The 14,120-nt window shown below is 51.7% G+C and overlaps 1 protein-coding gene across 3 annotated transcripts in view; it reads left to right on the top strand.

The window, feature by feature from the left end:
- The first annotated feature begins 4,529 nt into the window (after positions 1 to 4,529).
- chrm2a (cholinergic receptor, muscarinic 2a) overlaps positions 4,530 to 14,120 on the top strand; it is a 43,834-nt gene continuing 34,243 nt past the window's right edge. Inside the window, exon 1 of one of the 3 annotated variants that reach the window (XM_029163813.3) lies at positions 4,530 to 4,788. The gene's annotated coding sequence lies outside the window, so the exon portion shown is untranslated. Of the gene's footprint in view, positions 4,789 to 5,533; positions 6,218 to 11,333; positions 11,706 to 14,120 lie in introns of those variants that run through there. The other 2 variants (XM_029163814.3, XM_029163815.3) reach the window with 2 other exon arrangements.

Raw genomic sequence — 14,120 nt, 5'->3', positions numbered from 1 at the left:
CTTGCTCGCTTGCTAAAATCAATTCCAATCTCTTATTATTTAGAGGCGAAAAATCCTCGGTGAGCGAAGCTTCACAGCAGAGCAGCCTCCTCCACCCTCCGCTTCATCCTCAGCTCACGGAGCTCGTCACAGGTCAGATTTCATTACAAAGGTGAGACAGCGTGAACCCAGTCAGATCTGAGCCGCTCTAATTTCCAGACACAGCGTACGGGAGAGAGTAGCCCATAAAGTGGCGTTTGGTTTTATGCCGATCTGTCAGTCACTGAGAACGCACTGAAGTCTTCAGGACACACGGGCACTTTGTGCTCCCTGTTTTGGGGTTCTCAGAAAAGCTCCAAAGGGATTTTCACTCAGTTCACTCTTCTTCCAACACAGCTCCAGCTGTTATGCTTGGACGCACGTTTAGACCCATTGGAGCCATTTTCCGTTTTGCCAAGTTTGCTTTCGCTCTAATCGCCTCTAACTGCTAAATAGACGGCTCCTCTCAGGCCCAGCTCCTAGCGGACGTACGCTTCGAATCCCAGACACAGAGTCCGCGCCTCACTCTGCAGCCGGACACATTATAAACAAGCATTTTCAGTATTTGTCTCTGAGCTCAGTTGCAAAAGGCCCAACGACTTATTAAAGTGCATTTTTATATCAAAACAACTGTCTCAGTGAGTCAGTGCAGTGCAGAGCTTTGGCTGAACAGTACGTGCACAAACACAAAAGGCCTGTCTCCTGTCATTCCCCTCGGTGAAGTCACAGGTGACGGCGCCGCTAGAAAGGAGCCGAGTATCTCCAGCAGGACAGACCCAGCGCAAAGCCCAAACAACCCGCGCCGCCAAGACAAGAGCGCCTTCCTTTGCCTTCCAAGGTGCGAGCTGGACGCCGTCCAGGTGAAGGATGAGCGACCGCATCGCGCAGCCTGAGGAGCTGAAAGGTTACAAAGCCCAGGCCACGGCGCAGAGCGCGGGGCCTGTCGGAGCCGCTGCAGCCTGCATCCACTCATGTTATGTGGAGAAACTCACTTTCAACAGCGCTAATAGGGAGCGGCTGCGTAAAGGTCAGCCAGCGATCTTGGAGCAGAACTAATTTGGTTTTTCGAGTTGAAGCTCCTTTGGTGGAATCCTGGGATCGCGTTTTCCAATCCGACGCCCCCCGAGGCGGACGTCTCCGTCGCCACCGTCGTCGTGGACTCACAGCCGGTGGCCTCGGCCTCCACGCGCGCTCTCGCCCGGATGATTGATGCTGTTGTTGCTTCTAGGACGTTCGAGCCTTTATGGAAACACCACCAGCTCCTCTTCGCTTTTCCTGTGGATTTATCGCGCTGATGGAGCTGCCAAACAATCTTGGAACTAATCTGAATAAATTCTCCCCTGGAAGAAAACTGAGAGGAGGAAATTTCAGAACTTGGAGAAGTAAAACAAAAACTGTTAAATTCACATATGGGGCGAGAACTGACAACTTTTCTCCTTCTCTTTAACTTTTTAAAGCATCATTAGCAATGGTCCAGTTCACACATGGACGTTTAAGGTCTCACTGCCTCAGCGTGGATTTTGACTGTCAAACCCTTAAGGGTTTCAAAAGTCTTTAAAGGTGTCAGACTTTGAATATTGGAGGGAGTTTGATTTCCTTTTCGTGCCCCATGTGAGAAGCCAAAACTTTCGACTGCATGTAGATGATTTCTACAGAGGGAGGTGAGATCATTTGAGTGAACTGCCCCTTTAAAGTCAAAATCATCCAGCTTTGATTTGTGATTTCTGCTCCTGGTTTATGGTAGCGCCTACGACACAGCTCGTGGGGGTTGGAGGTGCTTTGGGTCCCTGAGGCGTGACACAGGGTCAGACCCTGCTGGTCTGCAGGACGCAGACAAAGCTGCGCGGCACATCTGCACGGCGCTGCACCATTCATCCCCGCTCCAATTATCCCACTTATCTAAATAACAAAAAACGTTTCAGGCGCATGAACACAGTGCTCATCTGAAGCCGGAGCACAATGCCGGGTTGTGGGGTTTATTCTTGAGTGTCACCATTAATGACATATTCATGTATGCTACACCCCTGGCTGAGGTTTTGATGCTTTGTCCACCAATCCACTAATGCCATCACTTCACTTAATTACCCTCAATTAGGACACTATAAAAGAATTGCAAAGAATTGCTAATGAACTCATTTGGAGAACGTGAAAACACTCAAAAGGAGATCCTGGATTGAAGGCAATTAACCCCAGGCACCGTAGATAAGCCACTTCACTCCCTCAGCCTCGCTCTTCATATATGGCGAGAACCCGCCCAGTGCTTCCAGACGCCCCATCAGACCCATGAATGTCTGCTCCACCGACCATGAGCAGGTGCACCACCCATGATGTGGATGGAAAATACAAGTATGTACAAAGAAATATGCCGTTTCCCATCATGCACCAGAACACAGTAGTGAATAAACGTTCACTGTCTTTATCCACCTGATGAACATAAACTGCTGACTCGCAGGGGAAATAGCACCTTGGCTTCAGATGCACAGCTTCTTGCTGTGTGTGCGGCCCGAAATCAGATGCTGTGAACCAGAAAATGGAAAACAATTAGCTAAAAGTGGCTAAAAGCTCTGTGTGGCTTGACGATTACTCCTCTTCACATCCATTTAATATGGGAAATACTGACAAGTGGCGGTTTTACTGCGGGGAAGGAACACGTGAGCAGATGAATCCATGGGCAGACATGTTCCAGCCGAGGGTCTGCTAATGGATCTGATAAACACAAAGACTGGACACAGGGTCAGAGCGCTGAACGGGTCCAGTCTGGGACCCGTGGCCTGCTCTTCATCAGCTCATTGTATTTACTTCATTTGCTTTTTGATAAAACCTGCGATGGGTCCTATGAGAACCGACCGGCATGAAGCATCCAGCTGTTCAGCAACAGCTGATCTTCTATACGCGCGCTGATTTATGTGCCGATAGATGAGTCTTTGTTCACGCTGTCCCACTTTCTCCCGGCAACGGCGAGTCCATTAAAAACTGATTTTCCTCAACTAATTGCAGTGCACTCAAGCCGGCCTTTGAGGCTCTGCTGTTCATCAGCATGACACAGGTGCGTATGTGGTGCACGATGGGCCCTGACACCCACACACACACACACACACACACACACACACACACACACACACACACACACACACACACACACAGCACTGCTGTACCAGAAGCACTCATCCCAAGTTAAACTCATCACCTGTCAACAGACGCTCATATAAGTCATATTTACATTCATTTCCTTCCATTGTCCTACTTTATATGCAAACCTTCCCACGTTTCACCAATTTAAAGCCCTCACGCGCTACACGAGCCACATCGATGAGGTACAGTGTGTACCGGTGCCGCTGTGATGCGTTTTAATTGACAGCTAAGGTTCAGCGTGCCACCGTGCAGACTGTGAATAATGGCTGCTTCTCTGTAAAAGTCCTGGCTGTGATGGGATGAAGTCTGGGCTGATGGCGTTATGAAGCTGAAGACGGAGAAGCCATCCATTAAAACGCCGTCGGGCTCATTGGAGGAAGTTGGAAGCTTCAAGTCTCCCTCCGGTTGGCGGATGACCTGCCACCAGGCTCAGACGCTCACAGGGGGAGAGCTGGGCTTCTGAGATCGTTTCCCCAGTAGATGTCAGTAAAACATTCGCAGTTTCTGTTTGTTTTCTCACGCACTCTTGGCTCTAATACAGGTACAAGAAATAGACAGTACTGTGGTAGCATGGAATCATTTAAAGGCAGCAGCAGGTTTTAAATGCAACGCTGTGACGAATCAGAGGGGATAAAGGGCCTGATGGGAGCATCAGACCTGGTCTCCGTGGTCAACGCTCAAAGTTCATGCACACACAAAAAGAGCCCATTTAAAAATCTCCTTTAGTTGATGTACTATTGTTCTGAATGGAAACAGATTTAAATTCATGAAACTATCTGGTGCTCCAGCGCGTCTTGCTCTGAGATCCTCACAAACTGATTTGCTTCCCTCCCACTCGCGGATATCCCCTCTATTTGACTTGAAATAGGATTAGAGGAATGAATATTAAATCTACGTGCAGGCTGGATGCAGGGCGGAGCAGGGTTGCTGAGAGAGGATTTCTTTCCTTCCCCCCAAAACAGCCTGGAACGCCGGCTTTCATTAGACGCCACATTCCAGAGGTGCGCTCTCCAGATGCCACCCACTCGTCAAATCTGCGCTGTCCTCGGTGCTGAAACCGGGAAGTCTGCGTAAAAGCGGCGGTGCTCCGCGTCCCCTTTGTTGGTGAATGGACCCGGTTATTTTCACCATTAAGCGGAGTGAAATAAGTCAGACTGAAGTTCCGTTCAGCACATGAAATAAACATGAAGGAGCGTGAGTGCCTCGACCACCAACTAACAGGCTAAATGGGCTGCTTGTCTGATCCTACTGCTGGGAGCTTTAATTGGTCTACAGGCGAATAACGCGGCAGTTTGGCGCGTTGGTGATTTTCTATTTTAAATCACGTGTTGCTCCAGTCGTGCCCACCGTTCAGACCGGTTATAAAGAGCAAATAACGGCTGTCATTATCGTCAAAGAAACGCCAGCCTGTTTTGGTTTTTTATCACAGCAGCCTCTCGCTCCGTTTCTCTCTCTCTCTCTCTCTCTCTCTCACACACACACACACGCGCGCGCACGCATACACACCCACCTCCCCACTTTCTCCTCGCGCAGCCGAGGCGCTTGTCGTCTCCAAAGCCCGTCTCCAGAAGCATGTCCTCAGACATGCAGCCACGGTGCCATGAAGCGACCCAGGAGACGCCACCAGCATGACAGCAGGTAAGTGGACACCTGAAGGCGTCTCTTTTTCTCCTTTTCAACTATTGGCCGCGTTTTTTCATAATTCTCAAGCAGGTTTGTCCAAAGCTCGTTCCTACGGGGGTCGAGGCGGCAGGTTTCCTTTCATGCTTTCGCGGTCGTCTTTCCACGGACTCCCCGACGGAGACTGAACTTCCCTCTCGGACACGGGACTGTCTCGACACCAGGTCGATCCTCCCGCGCGTCAGAGCCAAGGCGTGAAAAATAAATCGGCACAGTGCGCTTTCTGTGGCACTTCAAACATTTCGAGGCTGTTTTGATCAGTGAACGCGGGGGGAAAACAAGCAGAACTATATTTTCAGAACAAAAACCTTTGATCTCGCGCAATCGGATGAAATATTGCGTTTTCTACGCAGCCCGGCTGAACGTGTTGGCGGGCGTGCACAAAGCGCGTTGCTTTACGCTTGAACCGCAGCTGCCCGTGCCATATGGCGCATCATCCACGGAGCCAGCAGGGCACCACTTTGTTCCTGGGCTATTTCATATAATTACAAGCGCGTCACAGCAACAAATAGTAACGTTTAACACGTCGCCAGTCTGATTATTCAACGTCCTGCCATAGAACGCGCACTGTCCTAAATTTCCGATGGAGCCCATTTCTCGCCCTATTTTCCCTCAAGCGTTTGAAAGCAGTCAGTGTCAGTTTGCGTTCACAAACACATGCCAGAGGCTTGATTAGTCGCGTGTGCGCCCGTGGCACGCTAAGGCGCAATGGGTGTACAGGCGTCTTCCACATCGCTTCCCTCCGCCTTCATACAACAGCTGGATGAATCCAGCGGTGCTTAACACAGCACCAGGAACTCATAAGATCAGATTCCCCAAAACAATACCCGCTTTTCTGTCTAACGGTGCAGCTACAGTGCAGATCCAGATCTGCGCGTCTGCTCCATTCGGTGGCTCTTTGTTTCACAGTCGTCAGATACGTGTTTTGTGCTGCAATGATTTGGTCTTAATGTCAACAAAATGAAGGGACGACGCAAAGTGGTTCGTTTATTTGTGCGTTGCGGTCTGTAAACCTCCTTAATAACGAGCTGTGACTCCGCGTCGCAGCCACAGCCTACGCGCGTAAAAGCGCAACGCCTGAATTAAAGAGACTGGAGAAGACGGTTTGTGTCGGATTATGTGACTCTGGCTCTTAATGGAGTTTTACGCACAGGGTGAACCCCCGATCACTATGTGTAATGGCACACAGCTCATTGGCCACAAATTCACTGGAAGGCTCGACATTAAAGCTGCGGATTTGACGAGGTGCTGCCCCACAAATCCGGGCTACAGCCGTTTTGGGCGCATGTGAACAGAACGGGGAGACAGATAACGCAGATGCTCGCTCCTCTTCTCATTTGGCTGGATGGATGGATGGATGCAATAGGACGAGGCGCTGGGGACGGAGGTAGGGTCTAGTTTTGGATCCTTTCACTTTGCTGCCTGCGGATCGGATTCAGCGTCTAAATCCGGGTTGTTTGTAGTTAGTAGCTGTGCAGTTCACCTGTAGCACCAACGTTTGTGCGGAGGCGCGTCATTTGCCATTCTGTTGTAAATGAGCGGCCTGACCTTGATTAAGTCGCTGGCAGTTGGTGTGAAGGAGGCGGCAGGTAAACAAGGAGGACTAATCTCGGCTTTAGTGTCTGTAATTGTGGCTGTGCGTAGGTCGAAACTGATGGTGTTTTTGAGCATTCGTGCAGAACTCTGGCCAGAAACTTGATCTGGTGCTTTGCCAGAAGGGGAGATTTTTTTCCCAGTGTTTGGAATAAAGAAAAATGTTTTTTTTTCACTCCAGTCTGGCTTTTGTGACGTGATAAAGCGCAGAAGGGGAGCAAGTGAACACTTCTAAGTCCAGACTAGTGTTTGTCCATCTGACAAAGCTCTCGGGCCAAGCTGTGCTCCACTCCACTGCTATCTAAGTGATCAGCTGCTCGACTGCAGGATTACGGCACAAAAGCATAATCTGGTGTGTGTCTTCCCAAACTGTTGATTTCTCGCTGCACACTTCATCACGACCGGGCGCCATTTCCCACAGCAACACTTGAAGCGAAGCCATTTGTTTACCTGCAGATAAAGATTTTTGACAGGCTATTATGCTTCCATAGAAAACACAATTTGCGGCACCACAAAAAACCTTCAGGCTCCATAAATCACTCGCAGAAGCTCTTAAACCACGGCTGGAGTGAAGAAGCATTTCTTTAGATATTGATGTGCCTCAAATAGCCACGAACGAACCAGGGGCCAGATAAAAGCTGCACTCAGACAGAGTCACACGTTCACCGTATCGTCATATTGTAATTATAGATCAGGTTATTATATGGCACAGGGGGTGAAACTGCTCAGTGTGGTCTAATCTAAAAATGTTCTGACAGCTTAAACAAGGTTTTATTATACGCGCCCACATCTTTAACGTTCACATTATCATACATATTAAAATGTACTGCAACATTTACCCAGGCTTAATTATTCTGTTTTCATCCCTGCTGCTTCTTTCTCTGAGCAAGTTTTCCAAAGTTGCTCCAAGTTGCCGGTGTCCATTCCCACTTATCATGCCGTCTGACAGCCTGATGTTGATGGATGAGGTCCGCATGCGTCGTGACTGAATGGTTATTTGATAGGGTTTTCAATTTCTGTCAGGCCACTGGCCGCTGCCAGGCGAGTGGCTCCTTTTGTCAAACCCCTCCGCCTGGCTGTGACCATATTATATAAGAGATGTAGATATTATAGCGTGTGCACAATTTTAACCGGAGCTGCATCATTTTGCTCGGCTACGCCGGCGAATGGGAGCGTGCATTGATTCGCGCGTGGTGCTTATCCAGCAGTTCTAGGTGAACGCCGCCTGTCGGCGTGACGCTTGATGCAGATGGGGTGGCGTGAGTGAGGGGAGTTTAGTTATTAGAACGTCCGTCGCCGGTTTCTGTGATTTACGAGCCGAGTGACGCCCGGCGCCCAGAGTGACTTGGTCGGGACGGGAGGCGGAGGCGGGGGAGGTGGAGGTGGAGGATGCTGGTGCCGAGGCTCTCCACCCACCACGAACGCTCACATGGTGCTAAATCTGCTCTTGCGGCGGGTGAAACTGTGTTAGAGGCAAGGTTGCTTTGTGAAAAGTTAAAATTAGACAGCGGGGCGCCTCGTTCCATGGACATAAGCTGCTCGGTTGTAGAGTGCGTGCACAGCGAACATTAGTGGATCTGTGTAGCTGGCACACGCAGAAAGGAATGTCTAATTATCACGCTTTCAGCCGCAGTAGGCTCCTCTATTTGCTCTGAGCTCCTGCTCTAATCTCTTTCTTTTTCTGTCATTACACACTTATTTATTTTATTTTACGCAATTAAAATGTTATTTTTGCCCGGCGTGGATGAGATGGGAAGTCCACGCAGCCTCCACGGGGTTTTCAAGGAAGCTCTAATTGAGCAGAAGCACGAGAGCGGCTCCGCTATTGTGTGGAAAGCTTGTGGAGCAGATGAAAAGAGATTGTGTGAAGGGGCTTTACGTAACGGCGGGCGCGCCGCGCGTGAGCGCGCACGTGCACAGGCACGTGCACGCGGGGCGACGGCGGCAGCAGAGACCAGTCTGACAGGATGAGGATGCGTTGACTCACACATGTCTAAACACGGCTTCATGGGCTTCCACGGCCACGCAGACACACGGCGCGCACGCCCTTTGGCTGCGCTGTTATCACATGCTGAGTGATTGCAGAGCCTTCGAATATGAAGTGGCACTAAACCAGTGCACGAAGTGGCATTGATTAGAAAAGATGGGAAGAGGTCATTATCTGGACGAAACAAACCAGTGTAATTGCATTTGTAACAAAAGACTCGGAATCAATGGCCTGAGCGCTACTCAGAGTCAGCATATTCCACACAAATGGCTGCAGTGACCCTCATAAGAGGCGTTCTGTGGAAACGGCTCAGCAGCTTCTGGACGCTGACGCGTATGAGACGCGTCTCTGCAGCGTCTTGGTCGGACCGGCACCGCAGGACGCGCTGACGGGGGCCGTGCAAACAGGATCGATCGGCATTTATTCCCTGTTAGCGTCCACTTCCTGAGATGTGAACACACATCAGTCCACAGCCGGTCGTGGCCCAGACCTCACTGCTTTATTGGTGTTTATTAATGTCCTGTATCTCTACCGCTAATTCAGCCACAAATAGTTTGATAATGAGCCAAAACCCAATCAAAAGTTCAACAAAAGCTAAAATGGATTTTTTATATTAAACAGCTGATCCATTTCATTAAATAGGGTTTTCCTCCAGTCGGAGCTTATTACACAAACACACATCACGTCCAAATAAACGGAAGCATAAAAATGTCTGGCTTTTGGACGTCCTACAGTAAACACTTCATTTGGCCGTAAACCGCAGTTTAAACACCTTCACAATGTTTGGATTCCTGTGGCCGTGCAGGGAGGAGCTGCTCGTACGTCTCCCTCCTAATAGATCACAAATAAACAGCAGCAACCTTCCGTTATAGATTATTACTCATCTACTGTATAATTTCCGTGGACGGGTGGGATTAATGAGGACAAGCGCCGCGTATTCCTAGATTTGAGCTGCAGACCTTGATGTGACGTGCTGCACCATTAATGTCTCTAAAATCAGTAAATACCTCTTCGGGTGCTCTGGCTTTTAGCTAAAGCAGGTCGCCATGGTGACAGTGATTTCAATCAGCCAGGGGAAATTACGTTTGTTCTTATTTTGAATGCTGACATGGCGCCCAGCCGGAAAACACTGCACGGGAATTCTTCCTTTTTGACTGCGACTGACTGTAACGTGTCCTTGACAGCGAACTTTACAGCGTCAGACGAACCTCCTGCGGTTTCGCTCGTGTGCGTTCGAGAGCCCCTGCAGAGCCTCTGACCGCTGAGCTCCCAGGAGCCTCAGGTGCTCCTCACCGCGGCTGCTCTCCCGGTAATAGTGCCGGTCGGCCGTTCCCTGCTCTTAATTACTCGGAGCCGCGGCGCTGCCTCCCTCCTCAGACCTGCAGGCCTAATTCCTCTGTGATGGGGCTGGAAAATGGTGACTCGTGCCCAGCGAGGGTGGTGACTTTTGGTTCGCAGCTCCAGATGGGGTCACGCGCTGCTGCAGACGCTGCAGACGCTGCAGACGCTGCAGACGCTGCAGACGCTGCAGACGCTGCAGACGCTGCAGACGTTCAGCACCATCTGTGATTAACGGCCACACACCAGGCAGAGCTCCTCGCCCCTCGCCACACGTCCCGCCGGGAAGCGTGCAGATTTCCCACCCAGTATGTGACGTATTAGCGGCACCCCAGCATTAATCCATCTGCTTTTAGGTGCGAGTCAATGAGCTGCTGGCAGCCGGCTCCTATTTGAACAGGCAGTAAACGTCAAACTGGTCGGTGCCGCTGTCCTAATTACAGACCTGCCCGGAGCCGCTGCGCTGAAACGATGCCAAACAGAGGCATCGCACACTTGATGTCACAGTCGTTGGGTTTGTCTGTAGCAAGAGACTGTCTTCCATCAGTAAAGTGGCTCCACGTGACGCTTGGTGAAAGCTGGGCTTCGTAACACGTCTGCTAACGCATCAAACGGATTCATCAGTGGGAGGAATGCGTGCGTGTTTAACTGCCGGCCTCTGTTAGTGGAGCAGAGCACAGTCCTGCTCCTGTGACCGATACGCCTCCATTAACCTGCCAGGACACAGCTCCTCCACCCTCTGTTTATTCCACGCTGAGAGTTATTTCTCCACCGGGGCCTCGATGGGACCTTTACTCCTGCTCCACTCAAATAAACAACAGGACCTGAGTGGTGAGAAATGTTCGCATTCCGTAACGGCAGGTGACGTCAGAGACGGGATGGGGCGGCGATGCTGCTCTCGTTCCCGTTGAGACAGACATGCCGTGAATCAGACACGTTGAAGCGGAGCTCTGTGGCGTGTGCGTCGTCTGAGCGGCGGCGCCGTGGATCAAGCTGACTGCTGAGGCAGGAGACACTGAGGCCTGAGGGCGAGCGCAGGCTCCACGCATGCTCAGCTGGAGTATTAATGCTGCGGACCAACGCTATGGTGCTCTGTGTCCTGCTCCTTTACAAAGCGATGACCCGCTCAGTGCCGCGGGTTCATCGCGCTTCAGGCCCTGAGGCGCCGCTCACGGTGGCTCTTATGTGGTCAGGCCGCTCGATTTATCGACGCTGTCTGCGCAAACGTAAACGCCGGACGAAGCCCAGGCGACGGCAGTAAATGCAGCTCCAGCGGCTGACGGCGTTTGTTGAGCGTCTGTCCCCCCCCCCGCGGGGGGGGGGACAGGCGCCTGCTTTGCAGACGCTGGTGGGAACAGCGGTCTGCAGATGTGCAGTATTAATCCGTGCAGCGCAGCAAACAGGGTCACGAGAAGCTTCCACGAACGGACGAACAGGCGGCGACAAACGGGGGGCTGGAGCTCCACCCGCGGACACTGCACTGTCCAAGGCTGCGTGTTCGTTCGTGGTGGGCTCTGACATTCTCAGAGAAGACCCCTGAAGGTCTGTGGAGCTCGTTCCAGGTGAATGATCTGACATTTGGAAGGAAATGCCAGCAGGAGGCGGAGTGGGCCCTCGGTGGGTTATGCGAGGGCGCGTGTGCGACGGGGCTGCGTCGCCTCCTCCCGCGGACGGCAGCGCTGGACCGGCCGCGTGGTGTCAGAGCGAGGAGCCCGTCTGAAACGCTGTTATTTGGCTTGGCAGGAACAGGGCTGTCGACAGAGTCCAGAGACGGCGGCGTGTCAGCTCAACACAAACAGCGGCGGCGCAAACACGCAACGCTGTCATTTGGACCGGGACTTACACGCTGTCCCACAGAGGAGGCCTGGCGTGGCTTCAGGCCCGGATGGGTCGCGTGACGAGGCTGGAGTCAGTTCAAACAGGCGTCGCTGTGCAGGGACCACAGCGCTGGCTCAAGGTCAGCACACTTTAAATAGTCAAGTAGTTTTCACCGTGCGATCGATTCGCTGCAACGTGGCTGAATCGTATGAGAAGCTGCTTATAGAAATATATAATGATTCTGCCTTTTCTAAATGGAAACTGAGCCCTGCCTGAAGAGAAGTCACGTTTCTCCACCGACGGTCTGATTGTAATCGCCTGCTTCATGGCTGTGCCGATGAGACTTGTGCAGCCGTTATTAGAGGCAGGAGCAGTGGGAGGTTTGTTAAAGGCAAAGACGCGGCTACAGGTAACAGGTCAGGTGTTTACAACATCCAGGTACGACGTGTGAGACGCAACAAAGCCAGCTTACGTTTCCTGTCGCTGCTTCACAATAAGAGCTGTCCAGTAGCAGCAGGAGGTTTTTACTGCAGCCTGGAAGCAGAAGACGGGTCTGTCACGAGGAAACGGCCCAGACTGGGAGCTTTCAGTGCTAGAATTGAAGCCATAAGTGTCGCTTTGCTTTCCCTCGTCCATTGATGGAAACAGGAAAGTTTAGTGCCTTCAGATAAAACGTCTTAGTGGGAAATCTTTGCAGATAAATGAACACGAGCCTTGCAACGGCGTGATCATATCTTTAAATTGCTCTTCTGTGAGGGCCCGCGTGTGTGTTCCGTGTAATTACTGAAGGACCTTTACTCAGACGTGGCTGGATGTGGGGCCGAGCGAATCATCCGGCCCTCAGGGTCACTTCACTTTGCGTGTAATGCTGCAGGACACGCCGAGCGATAAGGACGCGGCCTCCCTCCGTGTGCCGTAAACGCCCAGCACGGCTCACCAGGCGAACGTAAAGACTTATTCAGTCCCGTCAGTGCCTCACATGCTAATTTCTCTGGGTCGTTAGCTATCCGGTTAGGAGCTAGCTTTATGGGGGCGCTGCCTTTCAAAAGCTTCAAAGTGCTTTTGCCTGGTGCTGTAAAGGGCTTCACAATAAAAGCCCGTATGCAGGTCTAGTGCTGCTTCCCGCTCCCTGGAGAGACACCATCATACCAGCTAAACGACGACAATGACTCCTGCAGACCCACACCATCATTACACCGGCACCTTGTCGGGAATCGCGTTCCTGGGATTAATCCAAAAGGGAACTAAACCCAGATTATTTCTCTCGGAGTTAATTGCACACCACGGTGTCACTTTCCATGGACTCCCCCGAGTGCAGCTTGTCCAATTATCTGCCGGCCGCTGATTTGTTTGGTCACTTTTTCCCCCCGTCCCCGCATTCTTTATTCCCTCTCGCCATCGTTCCATCTCCCCTTCTCGCCGGGTTCGCTCCGCCTCTCTCTCCGCAGTGGTAATAGTGTGCTTCAGCAGGCCTGGGCTCAATAATGAAGCTGCTGCCCTAGAAAAGCCGCGGCAATGTTGACTCTGGGATCGGATCCTGCTCCAAGACACACAGCAGTGACAAATGTGCCAGGCAGCGCTCACTTGGCTCATCTTGGCTCATTTAGATCTGGGTGCTTTGCAGAGAGATTAGGGATCATTAAAAGAAAGAAATGGAAATTCATATTTACTCATCAAGAAACGTTGAGACGAGCGCCGAACATGTGCTCGCAGTAAATACTGTAGCTTCCCACTATAAGCGTTCTGGGGCTCTTCCAAGTGCAGTGGTACTGTATGATGTGTTAATAAACAGTGAAGTAGAGCTGCGGCTCCCTTAAGTATCGGCTCATCCATCTGGCTGTCAGCGCCATTGACAAGCCGCCGGCCGGCTCCTGCTCTGTCACTCTGACCCCCGCGACCCCCTCAGTCGCCCTGACAGCCAGCGATGTGCCGCTCACGGGGAGGCGTGCGCGTCTGTCTGTCTGCCATTGTTGCCGCGCTGCATTTACATCCGGGGGCCGCCGTGCCGCCGACCCCGGCTGACGCACATGTGCGGACGGGAGGGATCTCCCCCGTCTGCCATCCTTTCTCCTGTCAGACTGTCCGGACTCTGTCTGGTGCCCGTGGAGCAGCCAAGCGTGCCCTCCCTCCATCAAACCGCCGTCTCAGCCGTGTCCAGGGAACACGGCGTCTGGAGCCACAGTTTTACGCCAGCAGTTCAGACACACGTACAGTAGATCTTTAAAAGCCGTGAATATGTGTCTCTGAGAGCTGAGGCTTGTCCTCAACAAATAATTTATTATGCAAAGCTGTCGTATCTGCTGTCACGTACTGTATCACCGGCCTCACTGTCATTTAAGAGTCGACGGCCTGTAGGTTGGGGGTTGTTAATATGTGAGCGTCTCTGCTTACATGCACATAACAGCTGATAGCATCAGGTGTCGGCACGCGTCCCGCGGAGTCTGTGCTGCTTACGGAGCAAAGCGGGTCGGGTCTGACAGACCGGCAGAGCGTGCATGTTCTCACGTGCTTGGATTAAAAAGTTCTGGCCCATCACTGTGGAATGTGTAATCTG

Source organism: Betta splendens, chromosome 9 (genome assembly GCF_900634795.4).
Source record: "Betta splendens chromosome 9, fBetSpl5.4, whole genome shotgun sequence".
Lineage (NCBI taxonomy): Eukaryota > Metazoa > Chordata > Actinopteri > Anabantiformes > Osphronemidae > Betta > Betta splendens.
The sequence above is the reverse complement of the archived record's forward strand: the minus strand, read 5'-3'. Positions and strand labels throughout refer to the sequence as shown.